Genomic DNA, 11,987 nt, shown 5'->3' with positions numbered 1-11,987 from the left:
TAATCTCATAGTCATAGGAACATGTATAAGTCCTGAAGAAAGCAATAGCAACATACTAAACGATCGATTGCTAAGCTAACGGAATGGGTCAAGTCAATCACATCATTCTCCTAATGATGCGATCCCGTTAATCAAATGACAACTCATGTCAATGGCTAGGAAACATAACCATCTTTGATCAACGAGCTAGTCAAGTAGAGGCATACTAGTGACACTTTGTTTGTTTATGTATTCACACAAGTATTATGTTTCCGGTTAGTACAATTTTAGCATGAATAATAAACATTTACCATGATATAAGAAAATAAATAATAACTTTATTATTGCCTCTAGGGCATATTTCCTTCAATATAAATATTCTAATACGTTAGTTTATGATTTGTCTGCCCATAATATGCGATTATGTAAATAAATATTCATCAAATTCCGCCTGTGATTTATCTTATTTGATTAGAAGTGATTTACCTGCCCATAGCATGCGATTCTATGAATAAATTTTCATTAAATTCTGCCTGTGATTTACCTTATATTTTGATTAGAAGTTTGGTGAGTAAATTAAAGTGAAATTGGTTCAGAAGTTAAGTAATTAAGGTGACTGATTATTATACAGGAAAAGCTGGACAAAGGGGTGGTGGGAAGAAAAATAAAACTGGAGCCTTACATTCCCTTTTAAGTAGTGAATTCAAGAAAGATTTGTTAGGGAACATAAGAAAAACTGCCCCACTACTTTTCCTTTTGGGCAAAACCACCCTCACTAATTAAATCATTCATTTGCAGTTTAAAAAGCATTAATTTTCAAAGCCAATCCGTATCACGTGGGCCTTTACGCTGACGGACACGCACGGCCCAATTCGATCCACACACCAGTAACCCGCCGTGTCGGACGCGTAGTCAGAGCGGCAGACAAAACAACTCCCGCGAAAGGCGAACCCAACACCACCACAGAAACCATCGTGACCGTCCACTTCCACCCGCCGACGAGATCCAACGGCCCCCGCGCGCGGACACGCTCCAGAACCAACGCGTCAACCTCCGAAACGAACCCCCACCTTCTTTACCCTTTCTTCCCCTGCAAACAAACGCAATCGCGAAGCATCGAATCGGATCAGAGTTTTGGGAAAAAAAGACAGACAGAGAGGAAATCGCCGTCGCCTTCCACCTCGCCGGCGATGCAGCACGGGAGCGGCGACTACGCCTCCCCCGCCCCCGCGGGCCACTACTACCCTCACCAGTACGCGCCGCCGGGGCCGACCTCCCACCCCGCCGCCGCCGACCCCCCGATCCCGGGGGCCTACGCCTCCGCGCCGCCCTACTCCGTCGGCGGCTACCCCGAGCAGCTGCCATCCGCCCCGTCCTACACGCAGCCGCCCCAGTACGCCGGGTACCCACCCTACAACCCCACGCCCTACCCCCCTGAACCCTCGCCGGCGCCGTACTACAGCTACTCGCAGCCCACCCAGCCGGCTCCCGCGGCGGAACCCAGCCCAGCGCCGCTTCCCTATGATGCCCCGTACTACGGTGGAGGCTACCAGCAGCCCGCCGCTGGGTATGGCGACGATGATTACCTGAACGAGGGCGCGTATGCCTATACAGGCAACGCGGGCCCCGAGCCGTACGGCGCGCGGGGCACAGCGCCGACGCGATCAGGAGCCGCGATGTTTGATGACTACGGCCGGTCGATTGGACTCTCGTCCGGAGGGGCGGAGCAGCCACACGGCGGCGGGGGCGGCAGCGTGGGTGGGAGCTTTGGGAAGATTGCCAGGGCTGTTCCAAAAGCAGAAACCCATGAGGATGCTAGTGGTGGTGCGCAGAAGTTTCGGGTTAAGCTGCTGCCAGAGGGTGCCGGAAGCCCTACCGATGTGCTTTGCCAGGTACAACTTCAGTAACGATAAGATATCAGTTTACGCATGTTTGGTGTATTGTTTCACTCCGAAATTATGATATCGTTCTATGGTTTGCAACATATATGTACTTGTTCCAACTTCCATATTGGAGGACTGTTATGATACATGAAATCTGTACTTATTAATTATTATATGCTGTTGCAGGTTGGTCTGGATGGAATCCGCATGCTTGATCCCAGCACAAACAGGACCCTAAGGATTTATCCCCTTGATACACTGACGAAATGGGAGGTGTGTTGGACAGCATTTTTGCAGAAGATTATGGTTATACTTTCTCATGATACGCAGTAGTGAGGGCATTCTAATGGTTGACACTGCTTATTTAGGTTTTGGATTCAACTGTATTTGCGATTTGGGCAAAGACTTCAGTGGATTTTGAAGCAAAGAGAATAAGGCTGAAGTCAAACAGCTATACTTCCAATACTTTGCTTGATATTGTAACAGCAGCAACAGTCCAGGTATTACAACACCACCATTCTCTTTTCACCATCCGTGAGTAGCCTCCTAACTATATTGAAAACAGTGAAAACCCTTCTTCCAATGCTTTACGGGGCGTGTTGCTGCTTCACATTTCAACTATATCTGTAATAACTATCAGTACAAATGGTTTACTCTAGTTATCTATCCATGCTCTGGTGTTGGGTTGGTACTTCTGGTTCAGTTTACATGTTATTCTAACTCCATACTTGTGGAAATAAGGAGCTAATGTCTTACTTTTTTGCATGGTTTACCCATGTATGCTGATCAGTCAATATTACTATCGATAAACCATCAATAGGGTTATTTGGTGAGAACTGTTTAGTACTGAAATGACATACATTTTGGACCGAAGATAGGTAGTAAAAAATGAAATATGTATTTTTTTCATGAATATTTCGCCTTCTAGAGTATGACTGGACGAGTAAAATCTCATGCCAATTTTTTGTTGTGTGCTAACATGTTTTTATCTGTTCTGTTACACTTGTTGTGTTTGAATTGCTCCTATCTTGCTGATTCTATTTTAGCCATATTTTTGTTTACATGGATTTTTATGTTAATATTCGATATTTGTGTTGCCCAGATTGGTTACTAGCTTGGAACTACATACTTGACACTGTTTGATTCTACATGTTGCATTAAGAGTTTCTTCCTTAGATTAAGCCTTGTTTACTTTTGTGATTCTATAACATAGTTTAAGGAGATCGGTGAAGATGCAAGAGCCAAAGGAACAGTAGACGCTGGCAAATCCTCAATACAATCAAATGAGAAGAAAAAAGGTTTTGATTGGATGTTTGCGAAACCTGTTGATGAAGTGAAAGATCATTGGGTAAGATGAAGCTGCTCAATGCCCCCATTTACTTGCATGGTAGTCACATGATTGTTTGAAACACATCACTTTGTTACTTATTTCTTTAGAACTGTTTAGGAGCATTTCTTGTCATCCATGATCCCTTAAACTCTTAACCCTTTGAAGTAATTAATTCAGGCGGGACCTCCATCTCTTAATAATCTTATGAATATTTTTCTTCTCGCATTATTGCATCAAATGTTGCGATATACTTAATGTGTACTGTTACTGTGTCTCCACTTTCAGGTTCCAGATGAGGCTGCTAAGAAATGCCAGTCTTGTGCTGGTGATTTCAGTCATTTCAACCGCAGGGTAATTTATATAGTAGCTTTGTTCAGCTATTCATGTTATCATCAGAACAATGAAGTTATAATGTATTGATATGAGTTTGTTGTTCTTTGTTCCAGCATCATTGTAGGAACTGTGGCGAGATCTTCTGTGATAAATGCAGCCAAGGAAGAATTGCTCTGACAGCTGAAGATAATGCTCCACTTGTCCGAGTTTGCGATAGATGCATGGTATGTTCTGCTACTGTGTGGACTTAGTTCAAAGTTTGCTGTATTCACTTTGTAGTTCTCTGTGTCCTTCCAAATATTGTTGACAATGATTACCTTATTAAAAGAAAGGTGTCCAATTCGTTCTTTTTTTCCCGCTAGCCAACTGGAAAAAGAATTACGTCGCCAAGTTTGTTACAACTCTTCAGCCTTTGTTGGGTTGCTTAGCATGTCTCCCTAGGCATGCCTTTGACTTCGCTATAGTTGTTTTTGTCATCATTCATTTTGTTAAAGCTATTTATTGTGTTTCTTATTGGTGGTGTTTTTCCTACTCAGTGGCTCAGATCCTTTGCATTTATTTGTCTTTCATTATTATTACCAGTGTAGCGGCTGTATTATGGGTAGCATTTCGCTGCACTACTATTCCAGCTTTTGATAGTTGTGTGTGAAAATATGCTTGACGTGTAAAGAGATGCTGCCAAGTTCTCATAATAATTCTTGTCTTCCACAGGCAGAGGTTTCTCAGAGGCTTAGTATGGCACAGGAAGCTGCAAACAGATCTACCACAGTGCAAAGTCATGGAGATCTTGCAAGAAAACTGAAGGTAATATACTAGATGACCCTTTCTCTATGCGATACACCCATATAAGTGGCAAAAAATGAACGCTAATGGAAAAGGAATATTGCCATAGTTTTGGCCACAAACCAGATACACAAGCCAATTCCGCCGAATAAAGATCAAATTTGAAAGCCTACTTTTGTGCTAAAAGGAGTCCCCTAGCCGTACTTTGATTTCTTTCCTTTTTTGTTTCGATCTAAAAAGTGCGAAGTGTAAGGAAGATAGCTGAGCCTAGTAGGATCCGCTTAGGTAGCTGGAACGTAGGGTATACATCAGTCAGGAGAGGTGTTGATTCCTATGTGTCCAAGAAACAAAATGGAAGGCACATAAGGCGAAGGAGTTGGAGGATTCCGGCTTCAAGTTGTGGTACACTGGGACAACTACAAACAGAAATGGCGTAGGCATCTTGATCAACAAGAGCCTCGAGTATGGAGTGGTAGACGTCAAGAGGCAAGGAGACCGGATTCAAGCTGGTTGTTGAGGACTTAGTTCTCAATGTTATCAGTGCATATGCCCCACAAGTAGGCCACAATGAGAGCACCGAGAGGGAGTTCTGCGAACGCTTGGAGGACATGTTAGGAGTGTACCTATTGGCGAGAAGCTCTTCATAGGATCTCTTAAGCTTCGCTTTAGCCTACAACATGATCGTAGCTAACATCCTCTTCAGAAAGAGAGAATCCCATCTTGTGACTTTCAGTAGTGGTCAACACTCTAGCCAAATTGATTTGGTCCTCTCGAGAAGAGAAGACAAGCGTGCTTGCCTAGATTGTATTGTGATACATGGATAGAGTGTTGTCCCTCAACATAAGCTTGTGGTGGCCGACTTCCGCTTTCGAATTTATGTCCAGCCAGACTAGATCGTCGTCGGCTTCGCCATCGCCACCGCCTTGCCGTTTTGTCTGTTGTCTAGTTGTGTGCTTGTGCTGGGCTTGTTGTGCTGTGCCCACAGCGGAACTTGGGTCTCTGTGTCTGTGTGTTGGTGTTTGTGTTGGACCGTGCCAGCGGTGGCTTTGGGTGCGTGTGTGTGGTGTGTTCGTGTGACTTTGTTAACTTTGTGATTGGTGGTTGCTTTATTTATAAAGCGGGGTGAAAGCCTTTTTCGGTGAAGCTCAGGGGGGGGGGGGGCATATTAGGCTTTCAAGGAGAGGGTTATTGAGGAGGGCTCTTGGAGGAAGGAGGTGATGCAAACAATATGTGGATGAAGGTGGCAACTTGCGTTTGGAAGTTGGCTTCAGAGGAGTTCGGGGTGACCAAGCAAAGTAGAAGTGAAGCTAAAGATACTTGGTAGTGGAGCAATGATGTCCAGAAGGCTAAGGCCTCCTTTGGTTTATAGGAATTTTGAAGGAATTCTGAAGGATAGGAATTTCGTAGGAAAAATTCCTTTGAAGCCCTTAGGAATTGATTCCTATTTTTATGAAAGATAAGAACCGATCTTTCACATTTCAAAGGAGAAAAAATTAGCCTAGACCCAATGGAAAAATTCTTGTCCTGTGAGTCAAATGACATCCCTTTCCCTATAGAAAATGAGATACATGTCATCTCTCTTCCTATGGTTTTCTTATTCCATGGTATTCCTATCCTATCCTATGAATCAAAGGAGGCCTAAGGAGAAGAGAGACTGTTTCAGACGCCTACACCTGAATAGGAGTGTTGACAACATAGTAGTGGCAAAGAAGACCGCAAAGCGAGCTGTGAGTGAAGCAAGGGGCCGGGTGTACCAGGACCTCTACTAGCGTTTAAACATGAAGGCGAACATCTATAAGATGGCCAAGATCTAGGAGCTGAAGACCAGGGATGTCAACCAAGTCAAATGCATCAAGGACGAAGCAGATCAGCTTTTGGTTAAGGACGAGAAGATCAGGCATAGATGACAAGAGTACTTCGACATGCTGTTCAATGGCGAGAATGAGAGCTCTACCATTGAGCTGGATGACTCCTTTGACGATATCAACAGTCAACAGACGTTTTAAATTACCGTGGAATTAAGCTGATATCCATTCAATGAAGCTATGGGAGAGAGTCATTGAGCACCACTCAAGAAGAATAACAAGCGTGACCAAAAAACAGTTTTGTTTCATGCGCGGGAAGTCAAGTCGACCATGGAAGCCATTTCTTGGTACGAGAGCTTATCGAGCAAAAGAAGGACCTGCATATGGTGTTCATTGACTTGGAGAAGGCCTACGATAAGATATCATAGAATGTCATGTGGTAGGCCTTGGAGAAACACGAAGTTCCAACAAAATACGTTACCCTCATCTAGGACATATATGATAATGTTGTGACAAGTGATAACGATACTGATGACTTCCCAATTAAAATATGACTGCACCAAGGGTCAACTTTGAACCCTTCTCTTTTTGCTTTGATGATGGATGAGGTCACAAGGGATATACAAGGAGATATCCCATGGTGTATGATGTGGTGCTTGTCGACGATAGTCGGACGGGGGTTAATAAAAGAAGTTAGAGGTGTGGAGACAGACTTAGGAACCGAAAGGTTTTAGGCTTAGTAGAATTAAAACTGAGTTTGTGAGGTGTGGTTTCAGTACTACTAGCCACAAGGAGGAGGTTAGCCTTGATGGGCAGGTGATACCTCAGAAGGACAATTTTCGATATTAGGGGTCAATGCTGCAGGATGATGGTGATATCGATGAAGATGTGAGCCATCGAATCAAAGCTGGATGGAAGAAATGCCGCCAAGCTTCCTCTGTGACAATAGTACCACAAAAGCTAACATTGCAGGTTCTATAGGACAGCGATTCGACCTGCGATGTTGTATGAAGCAGAATGTTGCCAAATAAAAGGCAACATGTCCAACAGTTAGGTGTAGCAGAGATGCGCATGTTGACATGAATGTGGCCACACAAGAAAGGATCGGTCAGAAATGATGATATACGTGATAGCTGGGTAACACCAATTGTCTGACATCATCTGAGATGGTTTGGGCATATACTACGCCAGGCTTCCAGAAGCGCCAGTGCATAGCGGATGGATAAATCGTGCTGAATTGCTGATAATGCCAAGATGGGTCGGGGTAGACCAAACTTGTCATGGGTTGAGTCTATAAAGAGGGATCTGAAGAACTGGAATATCACCAAAGAACTAGCCATGGACAGGGGTGCATGGAAGTTAGCTATCTATGTGCCAGAATTATGGGTTTCAAACATATATAGCCTACCCCAACTTGTTTGGGACTGAAAGGCTTTGTTGTTGTTTGATCTAAAAAAACATAACCAAATGTGGAAGCACAGAGGAGCAGCATTACTATTTGAAGTGCCCTCGGGACATTAGATCTTCCTGTTTTTGAACTTCTTGCAAATGAAGTATGGTTATTTTGGCAGCTTCGCATTTTTTTGTGAAGTGTCTATTGCTGTAGTGACTACATTTTTAATCTAGTGTTTGGAAACCGTATTCTAGATCCGATTATTCATTAGATTTTGGAAAATTGTGTTACCATTATAGTTATTATTATGACTGCGAAGGAAGACTGAAGCTAATGTGATCTGTTCTGTGAAATCAATGATTTAACAAAACCTTCCTTTGATCAATAGGAGGAACTGGAGAGGAATCGCAAGTCTTCAGGTATTTTCATGTTCCCATGAAGTGCATATTTTAACATTAGTAATGCAACAAAATTTTAAAATATCTTCTGTCAAAGGGACGGCGTCTGGAGGTGCATCTGGAACAAGAATGCGGGAAGTTGCGTGTCCTACCTGCACAGTCCATCTTCAGGTCCGTCACAAACTATAGGGAGTGTATAGCTGAAATATAAAATGGTCTCGTAATAATTGTTGGTTGATCACTAACATAACATATTAAATGAATGTTGAACTGCAGGTTGAAGTCCCAATCTCTGGCTCTGAAACAGTCGAGTGTGGAGTGTGCCAGCATGCTTTTCTCGTCAGCGCCAATTGATACACAGGGAGACATAGCGTGACCTGTCAAATTATTCTGTTGATAACTCTATTTGTTTCCCCAGTTCTATACCAGAAATAAGCGTGCGTGTTCAACTTGTAGATGTTTGTGTGGCTGTGTTGGTAATCGAGGTAGGATGTATTTATTTTTCTTGTACATGAGTGTGTTCTAAACATGGGAAGTTGTTGCCAAAAATGCTGGTTGTTCGTGAAGAAATTCCTACAGAATACTCGTTGGTCAAAACAGCGTGTACTTCTAATCTGACAGTTTTTCTTAGTCACGTACTGCCCGAAGTTCTATCGTGCTCCCTTTTGGGTATAGCTTCTCTGCTCTTGCAGAAACCGAATATGGGATGGCTTTTGAAGCAATTTATACAACTAAGATGAAGAACTGCATGCTCGTGACTACACATGAATATGGCGTGTGGACTTGGTCTTGTTTGGCTTCCTGTCTCAGAAAATATATCGATTAGTCAGCGTGATGCACTTGATATGAACATATATCGAGTTGAGGGACGAAATGCTTACGAGCCAAAATGCATGATGTTTGATGAATAGATTGAAAGTTTTCTAAAAAAAATAAAATGCATGTGACCGAAATTATCTGCTGACAAAGAAGCTGAACCAAAAGTAAAATCAGACCACCAAACCGCGTCTACTGACGAGGGCGGACCCAGGTGGCTAGCGACAGTCAAGTCAACCGATCATAGAAATATCTCTCCTTTGCTTCTTTGCTTTTGCTTTACACATAGTAGTGGGCAGTGGCATCAGGAGCAAGCAGTCTATTCATCTCAGATCTGAAGTTCATCCCCTCTCCCTGTGCTCTCTTCCCAGCTTGGATCCCTCATCGAGGAGCGTTCCTCTCCAAGGTCAGTGCACTTGAAGAACTGCTCAATTGTTTCGAGATACAACTTCCTTGCGTACTTAATCAGTGATGTTGGTCAGCAACTTCCTTGCTTTCCTAAATTGCACGCTGCAATCGATCGCATCGGCAGCTTCTTACATCATCAGCAATTAATGGCCACCGGAGGTATGACCCTGGAGAGCCTACCGAACGAGCTACCATTAGACTTCTTGAACAAAATCACAAAGAACTTCTCCGATGAGCTACTACTTGGTCAGGGCGCGTTCGGGTCAGTTTATAAGGTAGTACTGTATGATTTTGCCACAACTTTCTCTGTCAATTCAGATGTTGATACGGGAAGGTGCTAAGTTAGATTAGTTTTATGTGACATTGAACAGGGGATCCTGGACGATGGAGTGGTTGCCGTGAAGAAACTCGCGGAAAATTCGCCTGTACCACGTGACACAATATTCGCGAATGAGGTTCAGAATATTATGGTGCTCGAGCATGAGAATATCGTCAAGTTAGTTGCGTACTGCCGAGAAGCACAAAACAAATTGGTGCAGAGCAACGGACGATATATTACTGCAGAGATCACTGACACTGTACTCTGCTATGAATACTTGCCTAAGGGGAGCCTTCACAAGAATCTTTTTGGTATGTCATATATCATTTGCTATCCGAGCTACTATTTTTCATGCACCTTGTTTGGAGTTCTAGCATGACTTTGCATAAGGTCCTCTTTTTCCGCACCAGTAATATACTGAGCAAAAAAGGATATCATCACATGTTATGGATAGAAGAATCATCCTGTTTTTTTGGTGGAGATTTTTCACTTCACAAGATCTTTGCTGTTGTTATTATTCTGAGATATTATTATCATTTTTATCCACCATCTTAGATAAATTATAAAATTCCATGACATGTTACTTCAGGTGAATCCAGTAGCATTGATTGGGATATGCGCTTTAAAATAATAAAGGGAGTATGTGAAGGTCTACATTTTCTACATACCTTGCCTAGTCCCGTTCTCCATTTGGGTCTGAAGCCTCAAAATATACTACTGGGTGACAACATGACACCGAAAATTGCGGATTTTGGTTTCTCCAGAATATTCGGCCAAGATCAAACCCGAAAGAACACACGAAGTGTCGTGGGATCGGTGTAAGTTACTGCATGTTTATTATGATGATATATCAGCTATCTTGTTCCTATACTGTAATGCAAAACTCATTGTCACATCTCCAATTAATAATGCTGATTAATATCTTGATGTCAATGCTGTTAGTGGGTACATGGCCCCAGAGTTTCTGTACAATGGCGAAATCTCGGCTCGGTCAGACATATATAGTTTAGGCCTAATCATAATGGAGATATCCACGAGAGAGATGAATAGTTCTAGCACTGACCAGAAGCATGCAAGGAAATATATTGATGGAGTAAGAATTAATATACTTTATCATTTGAAGACTAAAATTGAGAATATTCTCTTAGTTGATTTCCTTACATTATGATAGTTTCACATTTTTATGTAGGTAAAAGAAAATTGGACACTGGAGAAAATAATGTCTGAGTACACTGAGTTAGAAGAACATGGTTTCGATCAAGTAGAAGCATGTATCAATATTGGTCTACAGTGTGTAGAGATTGATCAGAAGAAGAGACCTTCCATAGAGAACATTGTCAATATGCTCAATAAGCTTCCAGTGAGCGAGGAGGTATGAAATTCCCTTTGGACACATTGGCTCCCTGTTGAGAATAGTTAATTTCTCTAAATTGCGTAGGAATAATCCTTAGTAGTTTTCGTAGGCTGAGCATTTAAGATAAAAATTTACATAATGAATAGATTAATAGTGGTGCCTAGGTACAACTAGATCGATAGGAAATGCCCCACTTGCATTCATGTTTGTATTTAATATTTCAAGAATGAATCACGTTTTAAGATATTATACATTCACCTTTTATTATTTAAATTCCCAGATAGTTTAGTAAAATTGTTACTTCTCATTTTCATATTTGACATTTTAGTAAATCTGCTACTTCTCATTTTTCATATTTCACACTTTCTTATGTACACTATATTAACGTAGAATCTTTATATTCCGACCGATGCTAACATGTGTCACCAAATTTCAGGTTTCCCATTCCATGTGAGCACAAAACTTCCCACTTTTCAGTGGGAGATGTCAAACATCAAGTAAAACAAGATCAATGGTACAAAAGTGGATGATGAAACCAATATTTGCATTCAATAAAGGCAAGCCATGATGGCCTTTTGTAAAAAAAAAGTATTAACGAAAAGTGTATTGTGGGAACATGACCCATTGATATCACACAATTGCAAATATATTTAGTTTTACTTCCTCTGGAGATCCCGCGCAGTTATGCCTTTTCATGTCAGTTCAGTAGGGTTAGTTGACCCTAATGGAATATCAAACACTTCATTGTATAATCTTTACTATTGTTTGATTATTAAACAATGACACAAGGAACTAAAGTTGACCCTAATGATTTTCTCTTCTACCTTCATCCCTACTCCCACGCCGCCCTCCTCCTCTCCTCCCGTGCCGCTCACGTCATGGGTTTTGGTACACCTATATCTGATATTAAATCCATTAAATCAATGTATGCAACACAAGTTACCATGCAATGCTGTGTACATTAAAAAAATGCTATGCAAATGCTACATAGATGGAAATTGTCATGCGCAGACAAAATGCCACACATGATACATAAAAGGCACTAAAAAGTTGGCCGACAAGTTTGAATGAAGTTGATAGGCACACAAGGAGTGCCGCCGATCAGCTCGCGACCACTCCTTCTTCAAGGACAAGCTGTGCCGTAGTGCGCGCCTTGCTGGCAAGGAGGCCAAGTACTCCCCCATGC

General features: G+C 42.2%; 1 pseudogene across 1 annotated transcript; it reads left to right on the top strand.

Moving 5' to 3' along the window:
• Nucleotides 1-1,063: 1,063 nt before the first annotated feature.
• Nucleotides 1,064-11,471, top strand: LOC123052325 (protein FREE1-like; annotated as a pseudogene). Its single transcript, XR_006424610.1, has 17 exons — nucleotides 1,064-1,871; nucleotides 2,049-2,135; nucleotides 2,231-2,362; nucleotides 3,076-3,210; nucleotides 3,478-3,543; nucleotides 3,639-3,749; nucleotides 4,237-4,357; nucleotides 5,453-5,538; nucleotides 7,895-7,925; nucleotides 8,002-8,075; nucleotides 9,092-9,126; nucleotides 9,253-9,403; nucleotides 9,500-9,758; nucleotides 10,037-10,265; nucleotides 10,390-10,540; nucleotides 10,637-10,819; nucleotides 11,238-11,471. The product of XR_006424610.1 is annotated as a protein FREE1-like (transcript).
• Nucleotides 11,472-11,987: the final 516 nt, after the last annotated feature.

The sequence above is a fragment of the Triticum aestivum genome, chromosome 2D (genome assembly GCF_018294505.1).
Source record: "Triticum aestivum cultivar Chinese Spring chromosome 2D, IWGSC CS RefSeq v2.1, whole genome shotgun sequence".
Taxonomy (NCBI): domain Eukaryota; kingdom Viridiplantae; phylum Streptophyta; class Magnoliopsida; order Poales; family Poaceae; genus Triticum; species Triticum aestivum.
This window is presented reverse-complemented; position numbering and strand designations above follow the sequence as displayed.